Source organism: Narcine bancroftii, chromosome 14 (assembly GCF_036971445.1).
Source record: "Narcine bancroftii isolate sNarBan1 chromosome 14, sNarBan1.hap1, whole genome shotgun sequence".
NCBI lineage: Eukaryota > Metazoa > Chordata > Chondrichthyes > Torpediniformes > Narcinidae > Narcine > Narcine bancroftii.
The window spans coordinates 13,685,409-13,706,370 of record NC_091482.1 but is presented as its reverse complement, the minus strand read 5'-3'; the positions used below and the strand labels follow the sequence as shown (position 1 = coordinate 13,706,370).

At 42.1% G+C, this 20,962-nt stretch overlaps 1 protein-coding gene across 5 annotated transcripts in view; it reads right to left on the bottom strand.

The window, feature by feature from the left end:
• Positions 1 to 20,962, bottom strand: part of LOC138749241 (EF-hand calcium-binding domain-containing protein 5-like) — a 128,939-nt gene that overhangs the window by 81,082 nt on the left and 26,895 nt on the right. The window lies entirely within an intron of this gene.

The window sequence follows — 20,962 nt, the reverse complement described above, 5'->3', positions numbered from 1 at the left end:
TTTAAAAAATATTAAATTTACAGCCTATGAGCTCATGCTGCCCAAATAACCCAATTAACTGAGGGTGGAAGGAAACTGGAGCTACACATACATAGGGAGCAGGTACAAACGCTGTTGCTATAATAGCATTGTGCTAACCTTGCTGCCGAATAAAAAAAAAATTGGGACAGATGACTGCTTGGGTGAATGACAAGAATCATCCAATCAGATAACAAAATTCTTTCTTGCTTTCTAGAGAATTGAAATGACTCACAGCTGGAGCACAGTGGAGGGTATTTGGAGGTAGGAGGACATGTTGTGATGCTGAGCTGGCAACTCTTTAATATGACCCCAGTGGTTTAAACCACCTGCTTGGCTGGCTAAGAGCAAACAATGAGCCTTGGTGATTTAAAAAAAAAGAAGAATAGTTTGAACTGATTAAAGAAATCGATAAACTAAATGTAGAATAGAAACTTGCGTGCTGGCAATTATAGCACATGGAGGAAACATCAGCTGCAGTCACTAAGTTTATATCAATGAGACAATGTGAAGCATGCAACAAACGGAAAGAGGAAGCAGTCATGGCCGAGGGCAGCTTTGTGCAAGAGGAAGCTGCCCCACACCATTCCCACCCAACCCCCTCTTAACACAAAGATTCCAGCAGACAACCAGAACTCGAGAAGTCCTGAGATAAAAGATGTGCGACAGGATGTCTGGCCTCTGCAATGACAAACAGATAAGGGGATTTGAATGTAGCTTGTACCAACAGAGGAAATGAAACAGACCACAGTTAAACCAACAACTTACACATTGAGAACTCTGCCTTCTGGCATGCAATGGTCAAAGTTAAAATAAATAAAAAGAGAAGTTGCAGCAATTCCGAGAGATTTTGTCCTCATTATAGACACCCAGGATGCCAGCTTCCTCCTAAACCAATCTTGAATTCAACATTTTAAATTCTTCCATCATACACGATAGAAAAATATTCATACTTTTAGTTGCAATGAAAACTAACTGGCACTTTTTTCTCTTCTTGCATGCATCTTGATAAAAGGTAGGCAGGATCTGGTTTCTGCTTTCTAGTCTCATCATGCTTGCATTCCATACACCAGTTCCATCATGTTCTGAGAAAAATGTGAGGCTATTACTAGTAATAATTCTCCAAAAAGCTGCTTCACACAGTTAGTCTTAAGGTATCAGAAAAGGGCATAAAACACCAGCAGCATCTGACCTCACTAGATCTCTGACTTTCCAAACAACCATTGCAGAAAAGCTTCCTGTATCTTGTGGCTCTGATACACATCTTCTATTTTGCATTTTGCAAAGCAAAATGTTTTTTCCAAACGGCGGGACCACAAAAATAGTAATATTTTCCGAAAATGCAACCCACCAAATAGAGGAAATGGAAAGTTACTTATCCAGTAAAGATCAAGAACCCTAAAAATGGTTACTAGCCAGAAATACTGCTATTAGCAGGTTGATTTGTGTGTGTGTTGGGGTGGTGATGGGGGGAGGGGGGGTGGTGTTGGGGGAACTGAAGCTGCAAGCAAATGACATGTTGGTATAGGTAACTTTATTCCAGAGGTGGGCAACCTTTTTTTATACTCACAATCTACCTAAAGTATTCCCTGTGCCATAAGTGCTCTGTGATTGGTAATGAATTGCTGAAGGTGGCATGTGAGTGGGAAGGGAAGGTTGAGAATCATTGTTCTAGACCCAATTGTGACTGAAACATTTGGCTCGAGAAAAATCATCATTGGCCCATTTCCTTTGGAGTTATGAAACCATGCACATAATGAGCCAATGAGGTACGATTAAAACAGTGGTTTTCAAAACCTTTTTCTTTCCACTCACATACCACCTTAAGCAATCCCTTACTAATCACAGAGCACCGACAGCATAGGGAATACTTCAATTGGAATGTGATTTTTTAAAAAAAGATTACTCAACCCTGCTTGATTCTGCATTACTTTGCTTGTCCTTTGACTGGTGTACTGAATGGTGCATCTGCACAGAAAAACGAATTTTAAAACATCTATTCACTTCACATGTATCTACTACAGAACTAACATTTGTCCAATGGTGTGCCTGGAGATAGATTTATCTAACATTTATTATTAATCTTGTGAGTGTATGTATTTCTTGTTCAGCATCATGGTTTTGTAATCAAACACTCTCTCACATCAACATTTAATGGTGAAATTGTTTTTACAAACATCAAAGGAGACATCTTACCAAAAGATTAAATATGATAGCCCTGTATTGAAATAGGTAGCGAAAGTGAGGCTGAGGAGATTTCAGCTCTACCCCATTAACGTACCTTTCTGGGAACTCCTATCCAAAAGTAGCATATCAAAATGAAAGGGTGTGGTTGGTGGGGGGTGGTAGAGACAATCAAGTCTCCTACCATATTGCCATCTTTTTTCCACCATGACAGATGAAATGGGGTGGGTGGGGGGGTCATGGAGGCAAAGGTCTTATTCCTCACTCACAAAGAAAATGTACAAAGGAGTTAAAACAGACTTCTCACATGTGGTGGACTTAAATTATCATAACACTCGGCCCCAGCTGAACAATGTATATGCCCCATCCATGCGGAGTGAGAGGCTGGCTGTTTTCCAGCAGCTCTCACCATTGTTGGCAAATTCCAAGCCAGTTGTTCTGGCTGGTGACTTCAATTGCATCATTGATATGGCTAGACGATCTGGTGGTGCAGATATATCAGACTGGACAGCTCCTCCAGACACCTGTTGGAGACAGTAAGGAATGCACAGCTGTGCTATGCCTTCAGCAACTCCACAGGTGGAACACAGCCAGAGTCCACCTGATCAAGATTGGATGACTCAACCCAGTCTCAGATAGGCTTTGTCTTTGTATCGAAAGCCATCATGGACAGAACCACTGACATCACGCTGGTGTTCTTCTCTGAACACTGCCTCCTTTGCACCTCTTGTCACCTACAGGAGGACCAGAAAGTGGGCTAGGGAATGTGGAAGGTGAACATGAAGTTAATGACCCCTGACAACATAGAGGAACTAAAGGAGTACACTGGTTGGAGAACTGTGAAACCCTTCTTTGATTCCTCAGTGAACTGGTGGAAAGAGAGCAAGGAGAACATCAAGAAGTTCTTTATTCTCTAAGGTGTTCAGAGAGAAAGACAGAGTCAGGGGGAACTGAGCCAACTCTGATCTGCAGCAACTCCTCCTTCTGCAGTTGAGAGGGGTGGATATGAAGGAGGAACTCCGAGGTGAAGTTCACTTCTGAGTCCTCCAAGATCATCTTCCAATCCAGAGACCACACAGTGGAGCAGGATGAGACGTGCTTATGCTTCTTCTTCCAAAATGTTTATAGAGGGAGCTCTGTGATCCACAGCTTTAAGGAAGGACAACTCAGGGATACATAGGATCAACAGATCCTTTTATGCCAAAATGTACAACATTAAGGCCAAAGACAGAATAGCCTCCCAGTACTTCCTGCTCTCTATCATGGAGGTTTTAAATGATAGCAAGCAGGAGAGTTTGGACCAGAGAATTACCCTGGTGGAGCTGCCAGACTCCATCATTCTTTTGGGTTGAGTAAGACTCCCGGAAGCAATGGCTCATCGGCTGAGTTGTACATGGTTCTGTGCGACTGGGTGGGCCCCGACCTGGCAGGCAGCATGTCAAGCTCCCTAAGGAAGAGCACCTTCAAACAGAAGGGAGAAGGTGGATATCAGGTGTTGGAGACCCATATTATCGTTAAACATTTGACTACAAAATCCAGTCCAAAGCCATTGACAATTGAGTTAAGACCGTCTTGGGACAGATGATCAACCCAGACCAAACTTGCACATTCGGGCAGGAATATTTTGGTCAGCCATGCACTGCTCATGCGCCTACATGCAGGACAGGGTGGGGTGGACACTTGCCTGGTCAGCTTAGACTAGAAGGCTTTTGGCAGATATCACACATGTCCATGATGGATGTGCTCTCCAAAATTGGCTTTGAGGAGGAAATCCAAATTGGATTAAACTGCTCTACACAGACATAGGTAGCACAGTCCAAATCAATGGGTAGGAAAGTCTGGAGTCAGGCAAGGTTGCCCACTCACTCCAGTCTTATTTGTGTGCTAGATGGACCCCTTTTCAGAATTCATCAGAAAAGATGAGGGCATAAGAGGAGTGACATTGCCAGATAGTGAAGGCACTCAGGTCAAGGACTCCCTGTACATATGATATCTCTGTCTTCTGTTCGGACACACAGACTGATCAGCATCTGTGGCCATTTTGAGTCTGCGTTGGGCACCAGGGAAAACTGCAAGAAGAGCAAGGCAATGCTCTCAGGTCTGACTGGCCTACCATTCCCTTCACAGTCAGATCTAACTACCTGAAGGTGTTGGGGATCTAGTTTGGCAGGGACAAGGTGTGCTCAAGAATTGATCAAAGTGGATCGCAAAGGTCCACCAGATATTGGATCTGTGGGACCAGCGGTCCCTTTCAATAACAGGGAAGAACCTGTTCATCAGGTGCGAGGTGCTTTTGGTACTGCTGTATGTAGCATAGGTGTGGCCCACATCCTGCATCTCTGGCCTAGTGATCACCTCAGCAGTCTTCTGGTTCATATGAGGATCCAAGATGGAAAGGATCTGAAGGGTCACTGTGTGCAAGTCACCAAACAATGGGGGCAAGGGCGTACCCAACCCAGCCCTCATCCTGATGACCTTCATGTGTGGCTGCATTAGGTTGTGCATGGAACCCAAGTACAAGGGAATCAAATGCTGCTTTGTTCTGAGGTTCTACCTGTCCCAGATGTTGTGATGGCTCCATTGCCGCACAATATCCAGTCAGCTGGACTTTGCGACACCATCTAATCTTCATGGAAAAGTATTTTCTAGACAAACACCTTCAACCACATGGCCACCAGGTAGTGGTCAGTATGGAAATTCTGCAGACACTGAGACTTAATGGATACGGTGGGGTGGGTCCTGGAGCAGACTGTCCAGGTCATCTGGTGAAATGCCTCAGCACTCGTAGTCACAAACAAGCACTAAGAATTGACCTGGTTGGTGGTGCGAGGAGCCCTCCAGTCAGACCCTTTCTATACAACTGGAACATCTTCCACAACACATGTTGTCCCCAAGGTGGCTGTGGTGGAGTGGAGACAGTCATATACCTCTTTACAGAACACAGATTCGCTAAGAGTGTGTGGAGAAGATTGCAAGGGTCCTTGTCTCGGTTCATCCCCTGCAGCAGTGTTTCAGAGAACTCTGATTTACGGGCTGTTCCCAGTTGGTTTTTCAGCACATGGAGATGCTGGTGTAGGAATGTTACCGACTGGCACCTTCAAGGCTGCAGGATTACAAGCTGAGGGACACCCTGAGGCTTGGTGCAGCCAAAACGAGGGCACTGTGGGGAAGGACCACAAATCTAGAGTTCTTCTGTTTCCAGGCATTGAGGGGCTGAGATGAAGGGGAAGCCCTTCACACAACAGAGGGGGAGTAACGACAAGTGGTGGCAATGTGTAAGAACACAATGCCCTCCATAACATTTTGGTCAAAGACACTTTGTCAATGACTACTGTCTACAGAAGACTTCATGAAAAGAGATACAGAAGTTACACTGCAAGATGCAAACCAATAGGTTGCCACAGGAAGGATGACCATCTTACAGCTTGCCAAGAAGTATTTCAAAGAGCCCGCAGAATTCTGGAAAAATTTCTTGTGGACAGATGAGACCAAGATTAATCCCTATCAGAGGGATGGCAAGAGCAAAGTGTGGAGGCGGAAAAGGAACTGCCCAAGATCCAAAGCATACCACTTTACCATGGTTTGCATCTTGTAATGTACCCTCTATATTCCTGTTAACAAAGTCTTCTGCAGACAGTTGACACATCAACACCTGCCCCCTGAAGAACGTTTTTGATCTGTCAGACATACGTTGGGATTTTTCTTCATTATGATGAGGATTCTTCTGTCATCAGTAGAGGAGGTTTTTCTTGGAATACCAGTCCTTTTTCAATTATTGAGCTTATCAGCACGTTCTTTCTTCTTAATGATGTTCCAAACAGTTGATTTTGATAATCCTAAGTTAGGTTTGGGCGATATCTCTTACTTTTTTATTCTTGTTTTTCAGCCTAATAATGGCTTCTTTAACCTTCACTGGCACAGCTCTAGTCCTCCCTTCACTTTGAAAAAACTACAGACTCCAAAAGTGATCAAAAGCTGAGGAACAAGCCTAACCCTCTTATATCTGCACCAATGAAGCCATTAAACATACCTTTGGAGTCAAATATACCAAACATTATGTAACTCTGAAAAGAGGGTCGAGGTATAAAAAGTGCTGTAATTTCTACATGGTCAAACCAAAATGTATACAAATAACCGTGAATAAAATCTGCAATGTGCACTTCAATTACATATGAATTATTTTATTACAAATTTAAAACTGTGGAGAACAGTGGCAAATAAAGGAACAAAGTATCTTTGTCCCAAACATTATGGAGGGTGCTGTAAATGAATGTAGAAATGTACAGTGATGGAAATGTATGGATTCAAAACTAAGGGTGGCAAGAGACATAACATAGAAAATAGAACAATACAGGCCTTTTGGCCCTCTATGTTGTGCCGACCCATATGTTTCTTTCTAAAAAAAAATGAAACTCTCCCTACCCATAACTCTCTATGTTTCTTTCATCCATGTGTCTGTCTAAGAGTCTCTTAAATGCCCCCAATGTTCAGTCTCCACTACCATCCCTGGCAAGGCATTCCATACACCCACAACTCTGTGTAAAACATTTACCCCTGTTGTCTCCCCTAAATTTCTCTCCCTTAACTTTGTACATATGTCCCCTGGTGTTTGCTGATCCTGCCCTGGGTAACAGGTACTGGCTGATCACTCTATTTATGCCTTTCATAATCTTGTAGACCTCTTATTAAGTCTCCTCTCATCCTTCTACGCTCCAAATAGAAAATTCCCAGCTCATTCAATGGTTTTCTATCTGTGAATAAAGTTTACTTTTAGGAAATAAAAGTTGCAGCAGATCCCGATGGCAGGTTGAAGACTGTATCGTCTTTGTTTGGGTCCATGGTTAACATGCAGGTGCATCTATGATGTAATTGATTGCAACACTTTTGTTTGAATCAGGCCCTGTTCCACTTGAGAGCTTTTACTCTGCTACAGTGCATAGGGCTAGCAGAATTCTGCCTCAACTCTCAATCTGTCATCTTAAACTTCCCATGCACACCATTCCCATGTTCCCATTCTGTTTCCTATCCCTGTTTATCCTACCTTTCAACGACTATCCCACAATCTTTCATATTTATACCTACCATCACCAAGTTACTTTGTAGTGCAAAGTATGATCAAGAAAACAATACCTTTTATCCTTGATCTTTTGTCTTAAATCTTATATAGATAATACAAAATTAAATGAAGGTTCTTATAATAGACCTTCCCAGAATAAATTATTTTAACCACGTGGTGAAATCACTATTGTACATATTTGTCATATGTAAATAACATGACCTTTCCTGGTTGACCCTGCTCTCACTGGGCCAGCTCATGACTCCTCCCCTTTTTCCCCCATAAAGGCTGTCATGCCACATGGCTCCTCCCCTTTTTTCCCCATAAAGGCTGTCATGCCACAACCCTGCCCCCAGTTCGATTCCAGGTCAGTGTGAGCGACCAACACAGGGATGCTATCCATCTCTTGCAAATAAAAGCCTTCAGCTTCGGCAACTTTCAGTCTTTGTGTAATTGATCATGAATCGAACCATTTCTTTTATTAGGATGCTGCTGTCACATCCACAGCGAACTCCTGGGTTTCAGTATCTGGAGGAGGCACAAACAGTGGCAGATTACCATTAAGCTGAGTGGACTGAAGCCTAGGGGTCTGGAAGGTAAGGGGGCCCATCACAACTACTGGTACACCAATGTAACTATTTCATCTTGTATTTGTGTGTGTGAGTTCTTAGACAACACATGGATGAAGGAAAAGGTTCTTTACTTTAAAGTTGTGTAAACAGCACCATGAGGCTGCAAGTCTCCATTACAGATCAGCATACTGCAGTGCCCTGCTCTGTGTCAGCCCCTGGTGGCAGCCAAGTATAATCAAACAGTAAGGCATTACTAGTTGCATTGCATCCATAATCACTATCATTACATCTCCCTTTCTTATAACAAAAGTAGCTTACTTTTAACTAACAGGTTTTCTTCGTATAACTCTGTAATTTTAACTTTAGCACCAAGAACTTACATTTTCATTATTATCAACATTGTTAACATTTTTTAAACTTGTTTTGTGTTCACATTTACATACACTAAAACTTGAAGAGTGAATAAGATAGCACTACTTCATTCTATTACAGGAGTCTTTAAATTTGCTCAGTGAGTCTCTTAGGAGGATTCACATGTCTTGACGATTTCCTGATTGATTGTCCTTGAATCTGAGTTGTTGCCTCAGACTATGTCTTCTCAGCTGTGCATTCAGGTTGTTCAACAGTATCTGTCTTTCCATCTACTGTGGCTGGTTCCATTTGAAGGTCTCGACGATTTCTTTGTAGAACAGCATTGTCATCTGTCTGAATGGTGTATGATCTTGGTCGGACTTCACTGAGAACAATTCCCTTCTGAGTCCATAAGTTTGTTTTGTCTTTTAGCCTTACTTGGTCCCCAATGTGGAATTCCGGTATGTTTTTTGTTCCTCTGCCAAAGTAATACTTTTGTTTTTCTTTCTGTTGTTCTTTGAATTTCCTCACTTCCTCCCCTCTTTTGTTTTTAGGAGATTCTCCTAAATGGGAAGGTTTGATCTTGACCTATGTCCTATAAGGAGTTGTGCTGGTGTCCTACCACACTCGAGTGGCATACTAGTATGCTCTGGTAGAAATATGTTCCACTGTCTTTTGCCTTGTTCATCAGTCTTTTCACTGTCTGTACTGATTTTTCCACAAGACCATAGGACTATGAAAAATGAGGACTTGACGTGGTGTGGACAAAGTCCCACTCTTTGCAAACTGTCAGAACTTTAAATTGCAAATCTGAGGTCCATTATCTATGAAAACCTCACTTGCCACGCCATGTCTGGAGAATATGGCTTTCATTCCTGCTATTACACCATCTGCAGAGGTGGTGTTCAGTTTACACACCTGTGAATACAGGGAGCAATAGTCTGTGACTACAAGATAGTCCTTCCCTTGACATTCAAATAGGTCAGTGTCTATCTTCTGATAAGGTCTGTATGGTGCTGGGTGTTGCTTTAATAGTTCTTTAGAATTGCTTGCTTGATATTTCCAGCATATTGTACATTTTGACACTTCATTTGTTATATCATTGTTTATTCTTGGCCAGTACATCACCTCTTGTGCTCTTTTCTTACACGTTTTGATTCTGAGATGTCCTCCATGCATCCTTTTTAGCTTCTCTTTCCTCAGACTCTTTGGGAAAAGGATTTTGCTTCCTTTGTAGATGATGTCTTCAACCACTGATAGTTCTGCCCTGCAGTTCCAGTACTCTGAAACATCAGTAAGCAGTCCTGCTTCATGTTGGGCCATCTATCCAAGATGTTTTTTCTCAGTTGTCTCAGTGTTTCATCTTTGTTTGTCTCTGATTTTATGAGCTCCATTTTTGCATCTGATCTGGGCAGTGCACTTGTGATCATATCTACAAAGGGGTTCATGTCTTCATCCATTTTAGTGTGTGCGGGCTCTCTTGTGTCAACAACTCTAGACAACATGTCTGCTATGTACATTAGCTTACCCGAACGCCACTTTCAGTGTATAACGTTGCAGCCTAATCATCATTCTTTGTATTCTAAGTGGACATTCACTTAATGGCTTTTGGAACAAAGTAATCAAGGGCTATGGTCAGTCCCTACACTGATTGCTTGTCCTGTCACAAACTGATGAAATCTTTCACAGGCGAATGTGATGCTGAGCAGCTCTTTTTCAATTTGAGTGTATCTCATCTCTGCGTCTGTCATTGAGCATGATGTATATGCAATGGGTTGCCAGTCATCATATTTTTGCAGAAAAACTGCACTGAGCCCACTATGTGATGTGTCTGATGATATCTTGATGGGTCTCACTGGGTCGTAAACCCTCAGAACTGGTTCCTCTGTGAGCAGTTTCTTTACTTCGCTCCATGACTTTTCATGCCCATGAACCCACTCCCATTCAATGTTCTTTTCTGTTCATCTTCTCAATGGAACCATCTTTTCTGAGAGGTTGGATATGAATTTACCCATATTGTTGACCATTCCATTAAACCTCTGTACATCTCTTCGTCAGTCCTTCTAATATTAGTTTCCTGACATAATAAAAATACTTGAATTTTCCTGGCAATGTCACAAACAATCAGTATGGTTTTGTGCATGGTAGGTTGTGTTTAACGAATCTTGTGGAGCAGTGGTTCTCAATCTTTTTCTTTCCATTCACATACCGCCTTAAACATTCCCTATGCCATAGGTGCTATGGCTACTGTGACTAGTAAGGAATTGCTTAAGGTAGAATGTGGATGGACTCGTTATGTGCACAGTTTCTAAACTCCAAAGGAAATGGGCATATGATAATTTTTTTTCAAGCAAAATATTTAAGTAACAATTGGGTCTAGAGCAGTGGTTCTCAACCTTCCCTTTCTACTCACATATCACCTTAAGCAATCCATTACTAATCACAGATCACTGATGACATAGGGTTAACTTAAAGTGGTATGTGAGTGGAAAGAGAAAGGTTGAGAACCACTGTTATAGAGTTTTTCAAGGAGGTTACCAAGAAGGTAGATGAAGGAAAGGCTCCATGGACTTTAATAAAGCCTTTGACAAGGTCCACATGGGAGGTTAGTTCAGAAGGTTAAGACACTAGATATCTATGAGGAGGTTGTAAACTGGATTCAAAATTGGCTGTGTGGGAGAAAACAGAGAGTGGTAGTGGATGATTGCTTCTCAGACTGGAGGCCTGTGCCTAGTGGTGTTCCCTCAGGGATCTGTGTTGGGACCATTGTTATTTGTTGTCTATATCAATGATCTGGATGTTAAAATGGCAAGTTTGCTGATGACACAAAGATAGGAGGCATTGTGGACAGTGAGGAAGATTTTCAAAGCTTGCAGAGGGATCTGGACCAACTAGCAGAATGGGCCAAAAAATGGCAGATGGTGTTTAATGCAGAAAAGCATGAGGTGGTGCATTTTGGAAGGGCAAACCAAGGTAGGACATACACAGTAAATGGTATGGGACTGAGGAGTGTGCAGGAACAAAGGGATTTGTGAATACAGATACATTTTTTCTTGAAGGTGACATCGCAGGTGGACAGGGTTGAAAAGAAAGGTTTTGGCATTTTAGCCTTTATAAAGTATTAAGTATAGGAGTTGGGATATTATGTTGAAGTTGTTTAAGACATTGATGAGGCCAAATTTTGAATACTGTGTGCAATTCTGGTCACCTAACGACAGGAAGGATATCAATAAGATTGAAAGAGTGCAGAGAAGATTTACTAGGATGTTGTTGGGTCTTCAGGAGTTGAGTTACAGGGAAAGATTAAACAGGTTAGGGCTTTATTCCTTGGAACAAAGAACAATAAGGGGAGATTTGATAGAGGTCTACAAGATTATGAGAAGTATAGACAGACTGGATGCGAGTAGGCTTTTTCCACTTAGATTGGGGGAAATAAATAGAGAGGTCATAGTTTTAAGCTGAAAGAGGTAAGGTTTGGGGGAACATTAGGGGAAAGTTCTTCATTCAGAGAGTGGTGGGAGTGTGAAATGAGCTGCCATCTGATGTGGTGAATGCATTCTCGATCTTAAGAATAAATTAGATAGATGCATGGATGAGAGCAGGTCAATGGGATTAGTGGAATAATGATCGGCACAGACTATAAGGACTGATAGGCCTGTTTTCTGTGCTGTAGCATTCTATGTAATCTCTGGCATCCATTTGACCTTTCCCCTTCTTTGGTTTTGTAGTCACATTTGAGGAATGAAAAACATCCTTTCTCCTTTTTTTAGGGCTCTTCTGTCACTTGCCTGTTCTCTGCAAGGGTATCTGAATATTATTGTGAGTCTGATCCCACCAGGACTCTCCCTACATGGTAAATAATCCCTAAACCAGGAAAATAGGTGAGATTGGAGGGTAGCTGAAGCCTTGTAAATATCTTGGCATGGCAGCTGTACAGTTTCAACAATCCTGGTTTGATCCTGACCTCGGGTATTGGTTATGCAGAGATCACACATTCTCCTTGTGATCAGGAAGTTTTTTGTTGGGTACTCTGGTTCCATTTCACATCCACAGAAATGCTAATAAAAGAATTGGCTACTGTAAGTTGCCCCAAAGTAGATGGACACCAGGTGAATTTAGGGGAGTAATGGGCATGTGAGAGACAGTATCAGTTACAGGAAAGTAAGTGATGGATTGCTTTGAGAGCCAACCTGGACTTAATAGGCTGAATGGCCTCTATCTAAATCAGATTGGATGGGTTCATTGTCCTTTTATTAAATTTTGCACATGCCCTTTTGTGTTTTCTTCCCTCTCCTCTTTCTATCTCCCTGTGTCACACACCTGCCATCAGTACTGTGGTAAACAGGAAATTTGCTTCTGGATCTTTGCCAATGCAGGCCTGATAACATTTTGATGTTATTAACCAGGTCCTCTTTTTGATATATTATTATTTTTATCATTTAACAACATAGTGTTGTCTTCTTTAAGGCTGTGAATCGTAAGAAATTATTCTGTTAATTTTATAACCTTGAGATGTGGGGAGATATTCATCCAAAAGCTTGCCCCAAGGCTACAAATAATTTTCTAAAAGTTTATCCAATCCTTGAGGCACAGTACTTTACATGAAACTAATTATGAAATAATCAGAAACCTTGTTAAGTGTCTGTTGAAAGCATGACTGAACTATAAAGGCGTGATTGAACCATTGCTGTAAAGGTCAGACTTAATGCATTCATGTGTGCAGTTGAGCCAACACAATTATTAATATATTTCACTGTAGTAATTTCTGTATAGAATAACATGCTATAATTCATGAAAGAATTCACAAGAACAGCTGCAGTCATCGATCTGATGAAGTGATAAAAAAAGATGCAATAATATCTATATGAGTAGTTCTAATAACAATAATTGGGTCATTAAGGAGAGATGAGTAGAACATATTTGAATGTTGACAGTTGTTTAGAGGTGGCATTACTATTGAGATGCAGTTTAAAATATTTTCCATTTGATTTTTAAGGTGGGAACATATTCATGAGACTCTACATTAATCTGCCCCCACTTCCCCAACCCCCACCAATGGATGTGAGTTGAGGATATGGCAGAGGCAGATTGAAAATTATAAATTTGCCTTGCCATACACAGGCTGGCTCTATGTATTGAAGTGTTGTGCCTTTAAGAGCTGGGAAATTTTATTAAAATTTTTTAATCTGACTCCCACAATCTGATTTGAACCTGATATTTATCTTCAATGGATGTTTGAGGAACCTTGCAGTTAGAAGGATGAAGAATCAGTTAGCTCAAGATTTTGTTTTTGAAGCAGGCTTCCCATTCCCTCAAAGGAGTCTCTGGCTTGTCCACTGCTCTGATCGCTGAGTTTTCCATATCTCCCTTTCAGTACAAATTGTTTGCCAACATATTAAGATGGTTTTTCTTCCTTCAAGTCTCAGCCTTCAATCCCTCCATTTCATAATGATTTCCCAAGCTTCCATAGGGTGGCACGGTGTGCACGGCAATAGACACAATGCTATTACAGTGCCAACAATTCAGGTTTGAATCCAATGCTGCCTGTAACGAATTCATATGTTCTCCCTGTGCCCACATGCATTTTCTCTGGGTGCTCCAGTGGCCTCTCATATTTTAAAGATTTACAGGATTGGTAGGGTGATTGGTCACAAGGGTGTAATTGTGGGGCATGGACTCATCGGCTGTAGGAGCTTGTTAATAGGCTGTTTAGCCTTCCAAGCACCTTCTATCTCCATCCTTGTTCACAACTGTTGGGCAGTGCCACCTGCAAATACAACCCAATGAAATGGATATTGAATTTTCCAATTTCAGGTGAACTCCATTTCAATCTGGTTTCTCATTTTCCAGCTGTCCTTTGCCTGTTCCAATTTTTCTAATCCATTCCAGTTCTAGGTTCACTCAATGCACCCTCAAACAGGCCATCTCAGAACTCTACCTCTCCCACCTTCATTTGTCCAGTATGTCTCAACATTTTGCCCTTCACCTACCCTTTTCCCCTTTCTTTTTCCGCTTGTTTTCTCACTTTTCCAACGTAGTCTTGAAAAGAGTTCTAACCTGAAGTGTTGACTATTCTTTTTTCACCATGGATGCTGCCTGGTCTGTTGTGTCCCTCCTGTTTCTCTTTGTTTGCTCAAGGTTCTGGCATTGTGTCTCTATAAAACACAAATCTTGTTTTCTCTCATTCAAATGCTGGAGCATGGGGATGAAAAAAAACTTGTAAACCAAGAGATAGAAAAAAGAAACTAACTGAAAATCAATAAACAAGTAATGTGAGGATTAGACTGTGAATTCCCAGTCTCGCCTCTTCTACTGGTAAGTGTAGCTTCACTTCAAAACTTAAAACCAATGACAATCAGAACTGCAATTGGATTTCCAGTTGCAGCAAATATGAAAGTTTTGTTTTTAATAACACAACTCTGGGTTGATGGAAATGTGGTCCTTGTGTCAGTCACAGAGGAATACAGCATGGAAACAACATAGGAGTTGGGAGGTGATGTTGAGATTGTATAAGACGTTGGTGCGGCCTAATTTGGAGTTCTGTGTGCAGTTCTGGTCGCCTAATTATAGGAAGGATATAAACAGAGTGGAGAGAGTGCAGAGAAGGTTTACCAGAATGTTGCCTGGGTTTAAGCATCTGGAGTATGGGGAGAGATTGGACAGATTGGGTCTTTATTCTTTGGAGCGTAGAAGGTTGAGAGGTATAGAAGTATTTAAGATTATGAAAGGGATAGACAGAATGGATGTGGATAGACTATTTCCATTAAGAGGAGGAAAGATTAAAACAAGAGGACATGAGTTAAGAATTAAGGGGCAGAGGTTTAGAGGTAACATGAGGGGGAACTTCTTTACTCAGAGAGTGGTAGCCGTGTGGAATGATCTTCCGGGAGAAATAGTGGCGGCGGAGTCAATTGTATTATTTAAGAAAAGGTTGGACAGGTATATGGATGAGAAGAAGATGGAGGGTTATGGGCATTGTGCAGGGAGGTGGGACCAGAAAGGGGTGTTTGGTTCGGTGCGGACTAGAAGGGCCTAATGGCCTGTTTCCGTGCTGTAATTGTTATGTTATGTTAAGTTTTCACTGACAACAACCATTCATTTACATTCATCCTATGTTTATCTCATTTTTATCCTCCCCACATTCTCATCAAATTCTCCCATTCACCACATTAGGAGGAACTGACAACGATCAATTAAACAACTATATTGCATATCTTTGACACGTCTTGGAGCACCTGGAGGAAACTCCATGTGGTCACAGAGAAAATGTGCGAACTCCACACAGACAGCACCAGAGCACAGTATCAAAACCAGGTTGTTGGTACTGTGAAACAGTGGCTCCACTGGCTGTGCTACTGAGCACCTCTGTATCATTGCTCATGTATCTAAGACTGGTTTCAAGAGCCTCTCTCTTTGCAGCAGATGGTACATCATTGTGCATTGTTACTGTCAAAATGTGCATCTTCAGATATGGTTGAATTCCTGGCTTACTAGACTGCTTGCCTGCAGTGTCAGAGGAAGGTGGGGGGAGAAGCAGGAAAAAAAATAAGAGAAAATTCCAAGCTGAATAAAACCATACAGTAAAAGCCACAGATTTCCTCTCAATTCAGTGCTAAAAAAATTGTCTTCTTTTCCTCAAGTATATCCATTAGGTTCTCAAATAAAAAACTGTACTCTAGCTCTGGATATGTTGGCTGTTTCCACAAATGGTAGCTTGTCAGAACTTCTGGTCTTTGGGGAGCAGTGTAATATATTTTCCTTTGCTGGTGTTCTGAGAATGAGCAGGAGTTTATTAATATACGACTATAACAAAGGGTAAGAAATTAAGTATTTTGCAATCTGTATTCTCAACTATTCTCCAGGGTCTTTGCAATTCTACAAAGTACAGTCAAACCCTTGAGGACCGAAGAATGCAAAAAGAACATTTTAAAAATTCCATCTCTCAGTAAGAAACTATCATTACCAATGCACCTCAATCCAGTCAGGCATTTCCAACATCCAAGTAGAAGTTCTATATCTTCTTTCTTTCTTTGGCTTGGCTTCGCGGACGAAGATTTATGGAGGGGTATGTCCACGACTGCTGCAGGCTCGTTGGTGACTGACAAGTCCGATGTGGGACAGGCAGGCACGGTTGCAGCGGTTGCAAGGGAAAATTGGTTGGTTGGGGTTGGGTGTTGGGTTTTTCTTCCTTTGTCTTTTGTCAGTGAGGTGGGCTCTGCGGTCTTCTTCAAAGGAGGTTGCTGCCCGCCGAACTGTGAGGCGCCAAGATGCACGGTTGGAGGTGATATCAGCCCACATCGAAGTACTCGAGCTGGCAGAGTCTGCAAGCATCGAATCCATGCTGCTGAAGACCCAACTGCGCTGGTGGGTCACGTCTCCAGAATGGAGGACCATCGCCTTCCCAAGATCATGTTATATGGCGAGCTCTCCACTGGCCACCGAGACAGAGGTGCACCAAAGAAGAGGTACAAGGACTGCTTAAAGAAATCTCTTGGTGCCTGCCACATTGACCACCGCCAGAAGTTCTATAATATAGTCAGCAAATGACAATTCTTACACATGTCCTCATGGTGGTTCAACCAAGAAAGGCAATTTAACCAGGAGCATTTTCTAATGAGCAAAAGATCTATTAAAGGATGCAAAGACAAGCAACGGAGAGCTAGTTCTATCTATATCACATATGGCTATGAAATGTTTGATACTGGGCTAATAATTGTACATTGCTGAACATTTGTGGGAAATGCTATTGTCTTCCATGTTAGCATATTTACTTGGCCATTTAAAGCAATAATATTTTGCATGAATGCATAATGGCTTTGAGCCTTCATTCCACACAAGTTCAAAAGCTTTTGGACTGACGGAAATCTTCATATTTTTCTGAAGATGATTTGTTAATTATCGAATGATGTGACATAGAAAGAAGCCACTTGACCATTTTGTCAGCTTCATAGAAGAGGTTTTTTTTATTTCATCCCAATCACGCATATTCATGTGTAATTTGCCAGGAAGAAATGAACAGCATTCCAGAGTTTATATGGGAAACTGAGAGGAGCCTCAATGCTCAAGCAGCATCTTTGGAAAGAAGTGATGATAAACCAGGATGACACAATCCTCTGACAGAAAAAAACTATGGTGAAAAGATTGCAAGAGGGAGGTAAAGAATTACGGGTCCTGGGAAAGGAACACTTAAAGCAGGAATCTGTAATAAATTCTGCAGTAATTCAACTTTGGCAGACTGAATAGAGTGCTCAAACAGCTGTGATTTTATATTCATCTGGTCTACATCAGTTACATACTTATTTGTCAAAAACATTCAACTCTAATTCGCATTTGGAGCACCGGAAGTCAGACCACAGATATATGAACTGAGGGTTAGTGGTAATAAGTTCATTGAACTCATGTACTATATCATTTATTAAATGGTGAAGCCCCTTTTATCAACCTCAGTGGTCTTCTTATCAATTTTAATCAGCTTCAAAAACATTGAAGTTAATCCAATTAATGTTTCTGTGTCCTGGACTGGTTTAGAAACAGGAAACCAAATGTTTTTCTTCTGCCTTTCAACTGAGGCATTATCTCACAATGAAGCAGTTAATGGCACCTAACAGTGCTCCAGGACCTAACCCAGGTGATCAGAGACATGCTTTTGTTTTCTTTTTAAAAATCATCCATGTGGAATCATGGTGGAAAACAATAAGGATCCCTAGGACGGCAATCTGCACATTTATATATACTATCCTCTTGAGACACGCCTGCAGAGGAGGGTCATTTACTATTTATAATTTATATGAATGTTCTTACAGGGTATGTTAGAATAGTTATAGGAAAATATGTCTTTAAAAGAGATAGATTATGGGGTTTAGTGTAGGTTACACTTTCCAGAGTAACACCATAAAAGACATCTCATTTAAAATGCAAGAGCTTTGCTGAAGCTAGATGTTGAGGCTCCGGTTGACTTTGCAGAAGTAATGAAGTATGGGCAATAAAGTCCAGGCTCTGAGATACTGATGATCTTTCAAAGATTGGGTTTTGAGCCCTGTAAGAAGTCATATGGTTTTTACAAGTAGAGAGAGGATAAACAAACAGATGTCTTCTCTTTTAGCAATTGAAGTTGCAAAATGGCGGGTTGTAAGTTCTGAGTTCAGCCTGTTCAAAACCCTTGTAGTCCTTACAAGAGGAAATGGGTGGCTAAAGTGTTTCTCCTGAAATAAAGGAAACAAAAGGAACTCTGTGATGACCTGGAAGAAGAGGTTATCATTTGGAAAACCCATGATGGGGCAAGATTCTTCAGCAAGACACTGAAGGGACTGATTGGAAGAAATCATTTTGTGTATGTCCAATGAGCAAAGACAGAGAACTACTTTACCTTTACCTGGCTGTCCGCCATTTCAATTATTTCCTGGAAGGGTGCCTGTTCACCATCTACACCGACTACAAGCCACTTAATTTTGCCTTCTCAAAGTTCTCCGACCTGTGGTTTGCCCAACAACAGAGACACTTGTCCTACATCTCTGAATTCACCACTGCTATCTATTAGAGGCCCAGAGGACCCCAAAACCCAGAAATTCACCAAGACAAATGATTACTTAAAAAGTTGCTTTTAATTATCTTTAAACATGAAAACAGGATCAAACTCTAACTTGTTACTATTAACTGAACCCCCTACTAATTCTAAGTGCACAAGTATGTAATGTGTGTGTAAGTTCAGAAAAGTTATTTGATTCACAGTTCAATCTCACTTCTCACTCAGTTCACCAGTATCAGGCAATTCTTATACTGTGCACAGAATTTAACGTTTATGAATTTCACCAGGCTTTGGTGCTTGAGAGGAAAATGGTTACCACTCAGGAAGGTTCTTGTTGGTTTTCAGAGAGAGATTTGTTGCTCATTGGACACAAACTGATTCCTTCCAATCAGTGCCTTGCCAAAAAAACTTGCCCCATCAGGGTTTTCCAGATGATAACCTCTTTCTTTCAGGTCACCACAGATTTCCTTTTCTGTTTCCCTATCTCAGGTGAAACGTTATACAGCCAGCCATCTCCTCTTGTATGGACCACAAGGGCTTTGAACAGGCTGAACTAAGAACTCACAATCTGTCTTCAAAATGGAGTTTTTCCACAAGCTTGCCAGCTTGTCCTGTTCCAGTCCAACTGCTGCTGCTGAACTGTAGAACTGAATTCTCTCTCATACACTCTCTCAGAGAAAAACCTGTTTGTCTCGCTCTGCTTGCAAAACCAAATGACCTTCTTAGAACAGCAAACTGCATTCAGACAGACTACAGCATCGAACCCAATCTTCCAAGTCCGTTCATCTGTTGCAATACAATAATCCATTATTCCATAGCATGTTCAATTAACACCTACCCGTTAAGTCTCACTAGGCATTCTTCAAAGTTTTTGCGAAGGCACTCAGAGAATGGACTGTATGGCTTGAGCAGACCTCTGGCATTTTAAATGAGATTTGTTGTGAAGTGTTTGTAGCCTACACTAAAAAAACCCCCAAAATTTATCTCCTTTAAAACATATCTATATACAATGTCTCATATCCGACACCTCTCTGGAAAGCACAGTGTCATTGCCAATGCACTTTTCAGGCCAACACTACCATGATCTGGCTCAGGCCCAGCAGAACGACCCAGAGACACTCAGCTCCAGAACAGCAACCACGGGGTTACAGCTCTGAGATCTCCCACTGGACGCCGACAGCACCACACTCCTCTGCAACATTTCCACTGGCCAGCCCCGTCCTCTCAACCTCGCCCAGTGGAGGAGAATGGTTTTTTACTTAATCCACGGCTTATCACACCCATCCATCTGCACAACTGTGCGGCTAGTATCCCCAAAATTTGTTTGGCATGTGCAAACAGATCACTGCGTGGGAGAACTCTAACACTTCGACAGCCAACCTGAAGGTTTCAATACATCCATCTAGATCTAGTCAGACCACTGCCTGTCTCCTGGGGATCCCGCTACCTACTCACAGTGATGGACAGAATTACTTGCTGCCAGAGGACATACCCATCCCAGACACCTCCAGGGCTTTCCTCTCCACCTGGGTCTCCCGTTTTGGTATCCAGGCAGAGGTTATGACCGACCGGGGAGCACAATTCACCTGCGCCCTGTGGACACAACTCTCCTGACTCCTGGGAACCCAGCTGCACTGCACCACAGCTTACCACCTTCAAGCCCATGGACTAGACAAGTGTTTCCACTGCCACCTTAAATCAGCGCTGATGACAAATCTTGATAAGCCCAACTAGGTAGACGAGCTTCCCTGGGTTCTCTTAGGCATTCACACAGTGCCCAAGGACAACCTCGTGATCTCCTCAGCCAATCTAGTCTACGGAGAGACCATCGCAGTTCCTTCCCCTGGCAACCAAACATGACACCGACGCCACCGTCTTCCTTGAGCAGCTTCATGACAAACTGGGCTCCATCGCACCACCCCTGCCAACACGACCAATGGCCCTGCAACTACCCCCGGATTTCCTGTGAGTTTATGTTCATGCACAGGAGTGCACACAGAGCTCCACTTCAATGAGGCCTTATGAGGCCCCATACATTGTGCTACACCGCAACATGCAATGTTCACCCTTAACATTGGGGGCAAAGAGGAGGTATTCATGCTGGACTGTTTAAAGCCAGCACATGTGGATTTGTCCCAGCCAGTACAGTCTCCCCCGCCAGCGCGTAAAGGTCAGCCACCAAAACAGCATCTCCCACGACGCATTTCAAGGGCATTGGTACAGCTTTGGAAGGGGGGGGGGGGGTTGTGTGGCAAT